The 6,971-nt window shown below is 44.2% G+C and overlaps 1 long non-coding RNA gene across 2 annotated transcripts; it reads left to right on the top strand.

Moving 5' to 3' along the window:
- The first annotated feature begins 850 nt into the window (after positions 1-850).
- LOC105281863 lies at positions 851-4,582 on the top strand. Of its 2 annotated transcripts, XR_003407353.1 has the most exons (4): positions 851-1,072; positions 2,125-2,729; positions 2,823-3,109; positions 4,401-4,582. It is a non-coding gene; the product is annotated as an uncharacterized LOC105281863 (long non-coding RNA). The 2 variants fall into 2 exon arrangements; XR_003407354.1 differs by lacking the exon at positions 4,401-4,582 and having other exon boundaries at positions 851-1,076; positions 2,823-3,133.
- Positions 4,583-6,971: the final 2,389 nt, after the last annotated feature.

The raw sequence follows: 6,971 nt of genomic DNA, 5'->3' as shown, positions 1-6,971 counted from the left end.
TCCAAGTCCGACCCCGTATCAGGCGAGCCGCAGATAAGTCCGTGCATGGGAAAGAGGATCGGAAGAGAAATCGGATCTCCGGTATCCCGGTCTGAGGTCGCGGTGGGTATGCCCGTCCGGCGCTCGCGATCGTAAATCCTCGGCGTCGCCGATGGGGTGGGTATAGTTTGGGTCTCCTTTTCTTATAATGATACAGTATATAAAAAAGGAGAGAATGTTATGGGAAATGTCCTATCGAGCGGCGGTGGCCACGGGCAGGTGCGCCGGCCATATAAGGTTAAAAGGCCATACGGAGTCGATAAACGCGGTGCGGGCGCGATTCGCTCGTGCCTCGCCCAGCTTCTACGCGTGAGACGAGTTATTACGTTACGCCTACGGGGTTCCGGCGGCCGCAGGAAACGCTAGGAAGGCCCTCGTTGGCGACGTTGGAGGAACCTTTGTTTTTCGGTGTGTATCCACGGAAATTGAACCGGCCGTTAAGTTATAAATCTTAGTGGCGGTGGGCCGAGGCCGTTGCCGGTCGAGGAGCTCGCCCCTCAATCGCGATCGTTTTGTCGTGGGATGATGGGAACGGGAACTGTTTGCACTGGGAATTATACACGGAAGTGAGGCGAGCAAATAGACGCCCCTCATCCCTCAGATGTATACTTTTGTCTCTTCGCATAAGAAGCATAAGAATCAAGCTGGGAGAAAGGAGGGGCTCACTTTGCCGAGATTTCATCTGACAATCCTCTTGAAATCACGAGATGCTTACTTCCTTGCGTTCTGTTGCGGATTAGCGGTCGTTTCGAAATGACCGGCCGCAGCGGTACTGCGCGACCGTCGGCGGACCGTCGGCGGAGTAATACAAGAGCGAGTGGTGGCGCGGCAGTCTTCTTCTTACCTCGCATCTCTGCGATCTCTGCGTAGCAAATCGCTTGCGAAAAGCTTCGTGTGGTTCTTTGTGAGACAAGGCGAGTTCGAGTGGACGACCAACGAGAGACGGGTTCACCTGAAACGCCCAGCGGTGACGAAAGAGAGATAAGGGCTTCTGCCACTGAGCGGACACTCGAATAACCTAGACAGCCTCCGGGTGTGTAAGTCCTCGACGACTTTACTATAGTTCACGGCCTTCGGGTGGACAAGCGCTTGTCGAGTTTTCTAGTCACTAGCCTTCGAGTGAGAGAGTCGTTACGTCTCTGTATCTAGCCTGATTTATATTTATATACAGGGTGGGGCAGTTAAGGTGTTACAGACTTATATCTCGGAAACGAAGCATTTTAGAGAAAAATGTTTCAGACAAAAGTTGCAGGGTTGGAAGGGGGCCACTCAGTGGAGGTAACAGAGTGGTCATTCGTGGTCATTTTCAAGGTCGTTTAAAGGTCAAGTCCAATTTTTTAAACAGAAACCCATACTTTTTATTGCAGATTCTGATTCTCCGTCGAAAAGTAAGTAACTTTTGTTGGAAACATTTTTTTTAAATGCCCTCCCCGTCCCGAAAACACAGGTTCAACCTTTGGTGGACCAATGATAATAACTCGCTTTATAACGGACACTGAAGTTTTTTTTTTAGTATTTTACTGTTTACCGTCAGCATTAGCGTTACCCAGTGTGCACCACGTGGAGGTAAACTGACGGTAAACAGTAAAATACTAAAAAAAAAACTTCAGTGTCCGTTATAAAGCGAGTTATTATCATTGGTCCACCAAAGGTTGAACCTGTGTTTTCGGGATGAGGAGGGCATTTAAAAAAAAAATGTTTCCAACAAAAGTTACTTACTTTTCGACGGAGAATCAGAATCTGCAATAAAAAGTATGGGTTTCTGTTTAAAAAATTGGACTTGACCTTTAAATGACCTTGAAAATGACCACGAATGACCACTCTGTTACCTCCACTGAGTGGCCCCCTTCCAACCCTGCAACTTTTGTCTGAAACATTTTTCTCTAAAATGCTTCGTTTCCGAGATATAAGTCTGTAACACCTTAACTGCCCCACCCTGTATATATTTATTAAACGGGAAAAACCCTCTAGTATACAATAGATTACAAGAGAAAATGAAAAAAAAGACGAAGATGAAGAGTACATAGAATCCAACGGACACGTGATACAACGAAAACGAAAAAACATGATGTTGTTTGATTGCAGTACAAATCAATGGGCAGTGACATTCCATTAATTAGTAAATTCACTGCAAGGATAGTCCAGTATATTCAGTCCCACAATAGTGGTCAATACAAAAATACAACCATTGTTATCACCCACCTTGAATCTTAATACGGGGAAAAGCAGCTCTAATCGCATTAGGAGAAGCATAAAAAAAGTCAATATATGGGGAAAATGTATTCGTAGCAATACGGAGACGATTTAATGGCTTATGGTAACCACACGATGAACGAAGAGACTCAACATGAAACAATTCAGCCCGCCTTACGGTCCTACCAGGGACATGCAGACCGATGCATTCCAGCAAATCTGGGCAATCAATGCGACCGCTAATTATGTTCCGCACAAACACCAGATCCGCCTGAGTTCTCCTGTCCCTCAAAGATAACAAGCCCAATTCGCGATGCAAATAATCATAATCGTGGTCAAAAAAGTTCATCGGTCTAAGCAACCTAAAACTGACCCGGCGGAGAAAGCGGTGCTGGATACGCTCAATCATGTCGCACTGATATACCAGATAGGGAGCCCAAACTATAGATGCGTATTCGAGCAGAGGTCTCACGAGGGAACAATACAGAAGCCTCAAGGTACCAACATTACTGAAAAACTTACAGGCCCGGTTGACAAAGCCCAACCTTCCAAGCGCATTGTTCGTAATGGTTTCTATATGTTTTTTAAAGGATAAGTCGCTACAAAACGTCACACCCAGATCACGGATGGAATCAACCTTGATAAGAGTAGTTCCACTCAGTCTTATCTCGGGTGTTGTAGTCTTAGCCGACTATTTTAACCTCACTATTTTAGGTGAAAGAATCAAAGCCGACTCGTTACTAACAGAGGTTGCCTTCGGGTGACAGAGTTCTTGTGGACTCTTGCAGCTTCATCCATTACATGGACGTGTGCTCTCTGGAGCAGCTCACTCGCTGATTTCTTAGTCAGCCGCTTTACGGTGCCTCTAATAACTGAGGTGGTAACGTTCTTCGAGCGTTCTCTTAAGGGGGGAGCCTGCTTTAGAACGCTGAAAATAAGGTATATTTTACGAATTGTTTTTGGAGAAACTATACAGCGGATCATTATAAAACTTTGATGCATTTATTAGTACATGTTTAAAGATAAAAAAATTATTTTTTAATTTGAATATATCGCTTGTAGAGGTCGTCCTGGAGAAATCTTAGTGCAGCCGCGTCGCCGGCATTGCAAATTGGTGAGCATTCTCCTGCCTCCAAATTTCGTCTAAACTGAAAAATTGAAATATGTTCTCGTTATTTGTGAATTCCCATCGTCGATGAACCAAAGAGAGAAGAAAAAAGTTGAAAAGTGCCAAAATGGTGGAGCTTAGAACACAAAAGTACGATTTTTAGGCAAAGTTGTTGAACTTTTTCATGCAAAAGTAATTGTTTAACTTAATGTTTTTATTTTTCAATTACTTTTTCATGCAAAAGTAATTGTTTAACTCAATGTTTTTATGAATATTAAAGGTTCATCGACGATGGGAATTCATAAATAACGAGAAAATATTTCAATTTTTCAGTTTGGATGAAATTTGGAGGCGGGAGAATGCTCACCAATTTACAATGCCGGCTGCACTAAGATTTCTCCAGGACGACCTCTACAGGCGATATATTCAAATCAAAAAATAATTTTTTTTATCTTTAAACATGTACTAATAAATGCATCAAAGTTTTATAATGATCCGCTGTATAGTTTCTCCAAAAAATTCGTAAAATTATACCTTATTTTCAGCGTTCTAAAGCAGGCTCCCCCCTTAACGCTGCGCTGCGAACGGCGAATGTAATGATGATACTCGTAATGCACGCGAAGAAAAAAGTTGAAAAGTGCCAAAATGGTGGAGCTTAGAACACAAAAGTACGATTTTTAGGCAAAGTTGTTGAACTTTTCATGCAAAAATAATTGTTTAACTTAATGTTTTTATGAATATTAAAGGTTCATCGACGATGGGAGTTCATAAATAACAAGAAAATATTTCAATTTTTCAGTTTGGATGAAATTTGGAGGCGGGAGAATGCTCACCAATTTACAATGCCTCCAGGACGACCTCTACAGGCGATATATTCAAATCAAAAAATAATTTTTTTATCTTTAAACATGTACTAATAAATGCATCAAAGTTTTATAATGATCCCGCTGTATAGTTTCTCTAAAAAAATTCGTAAAATTATACCTTATTTTCAAAGTTCTAAAGCAGGTTTCCCCCTTAACCACTTCTTTCAGGAATTATCCCAACAGTTTCTTTACAGGCGTTGAACGAACAAGATCTTCGAAGAGCGACCTCCCTCAGCGTCATTCAAGGGGCCGGAGCACGAAAATTTCGCCCGTACACGACACATCACATGATATTTGTCCAGCCTGCTGCCTCGATTAATTTACTACGGAATTACTTGTTTCTTTTCTTAATTTTAGTAAAGTGTGCAATCAAATCAACTAGCCAATTTTCTTCACGCCTACCTTCGACTATCCGGATTGCGTCAACACGTTCTGATATGCTTAATTGTGTCCTACTATCGGCATACGAATAGCAGAAGTTTAATAGAGGCCACGTACGCGGAGTTTCACGATGAAATAAAAAGCTGCACTCGCGCATCCTCATTATCGTACTCATCGATCGGGTGCGTGTCGATGAGACTTTCTCATTTATATTCGCGAGGCAAATGATATTGCACCTATATTACTCATGCGATCGCAGTATCGCGATTAATCGGGAATTCGGTGCACGCTAATTAACATCGCGTTTTAAGCCAGCGCGACACGTCGCGCACGACGTGCCGCATCGCGTCGTTTAATCTTCCGCCGAGTGACATTATTAGCCGCAAATGAGCGCGCGACCGGCAAATGGCTACAAATTAACTACGGTCGCTGCTGTTTAAGCGACCGTTCGCTCGCTAATTACGACATACACGTCGATGTATGTCCGCTTAATTACTCCCGCCATCGCGTGCGCGCGCGCGCGCGGATCTGACGCGGAGTCGACGCGATCCCGTTTTTTTTGGTCCTTTCCTTCCTTTTTCCGCTATCGCATCTCGTGACTAATAATGCGAGATCGAAAAAATCGCATCGATCGGCCACGTCGGGAGACGGGCCGGGGGCTCTGGTCTCCCACGGGGAGAGACGCCGTCGAAGGACGGTCCACCCGCTGATCCGTACCTGTGTTCTTTTAATTGGGAACCAGAACCGAATCGGCGATCGGCTGCAGGTGAATCGCAACGATTTGTATCACTGGCAGATCATTACTCATCCATCCTCGCGCGGGGAATTATAGCGAGTCGCCATTGTAACGAGTAGGAAAGAATCGAATCCGTTCCTCCCGTCCCACCGAACGCTCCCTGCATCCCCCATAGGAGGATGCGAAGTTTTCCTTCGTTATCTGCTCGCTCGCGGGAGACCTTGTTTAGTTTCGATTTTGCTACGAGAGAGAGAGAGAAGAAAGATCGCCTGGCCTTTCTGTCAGCCTCTTTTTGTTTAATCTGCGGCTGTTCCGCCGGCGAGGCCGGCGAGCAAATAAGCTGACTAACGGCAGGACTACTAATACAAATACATCGTTTCGAATTAGCCCTCCGACATAACGAGATCTCGCTCCTTCAGGCTTCCTTTTCTGGCGTCGAGACGCCGCGTCGTCGCGCCGTTCCACCGACGATCCGGCTGGTAAAATAGCCGGGAGATACTTCCCTTTCTGGCACATCGATTCACACGGAGTGGGGTTACAGATGTTCCGGCAAGTGTTCGAGCGGGTTCAGGTGGTGACGGTCGATCGGTTGATGCACGTGTCGGCCGGAAGCGGAAACGCGTTGTGGGGACGACGAAAGCCACAAGTGGCAGGTCGTACTAAGCCTAATGATGCGCATATAAATGTGGGATGTGTGTGCGAAGTCAAGATGACACATGTAGATAGCGGGAGGATGTGACCGGCGTCTGCTATTAGCGTCACACTGGTGAAACGTTAACAGTTATCTGGAAAACGCTTCGTCAACAGCGGAGCTTAACGAAGCGTCGAGAGGGAAACTATTGCGGATGTCTGTTTCGCTCGGATTTGATTAACACATTCACCGCCACGCGCAATTTAACTGTGCGACCGGTATATTTTGTTACTCGGCTTCACCTCACGCGGCCGGGTCCGCGGCTGTCAGGTCGCTAATTTATTAAAATATACTAAGACGATGCATGTACTGGGCGCCAACTGATTTTTATAAAACCAGTAAAATTAATAAGGTCTCAGGGGGTGGATAATTGGGAGAACCCTTTTTATATAATATTGACTATCGGAACAATACTATACTCTACATAATATAGACGATCGACAAGATATGATTGAGAAATAAATAAAAACGTTAGATGAAACTTCCAATACTATATAATATTAATTTGCTTTAGGCAGAATTGTACAAGTTTAGAGTACTCGCAATTCACGACGGGAGGTCTCTTACTGTCAGCCTCTAGTAGGTATATTATTTTGCAGTCTCAACTGTAACCGTCTACGGATGATAGTATTGGGTTGGCAAATAAGTTGGTTCGGTTTTTTAAGGTGGAATAAAATACAATTTTTTTTATACACAAAATAAATTTTAATCAATTATATATTGACCATTGTTATTGATGACTTCTTGCCATCTTTCTACCAACTTCATTATGCCGCGTTCGTAAAACATCTGAGGCTTATCGGCGAAAAACCAATCCAGGTGTCTTTTGACGTTCTCTTCATCCTTGAAGAATTTTCCGTTCAAAGAGTTCTGCAACGACCGGAATAAATGATAATCGGAAGGGGCCAGGTCCGGTGAATACGCAGGATGAGGCAAAACATCCCAGCCAAGACTGAG

The sequence above is a fragment of the Ooceraea biroi genome, chromosome 13 (assembly GCF_003672135.1).
Source record: "Ooceraea biroi isolate clonal line C1 chromosome 13, Obir_v5.4, whole genome shotgun sequence".
Lineage (NCBI taxonomy): Eukaryota > Metazoa > Arthropoda > Insecta > Hymenoptera > Formicidae > Ooceraea > Ooceraea biroi.
The sequence above is the reverse complement of the archived record's forward strand: the minus strand, read 5'-3'. Positions and strand labels throughout refer to the sequence as shown.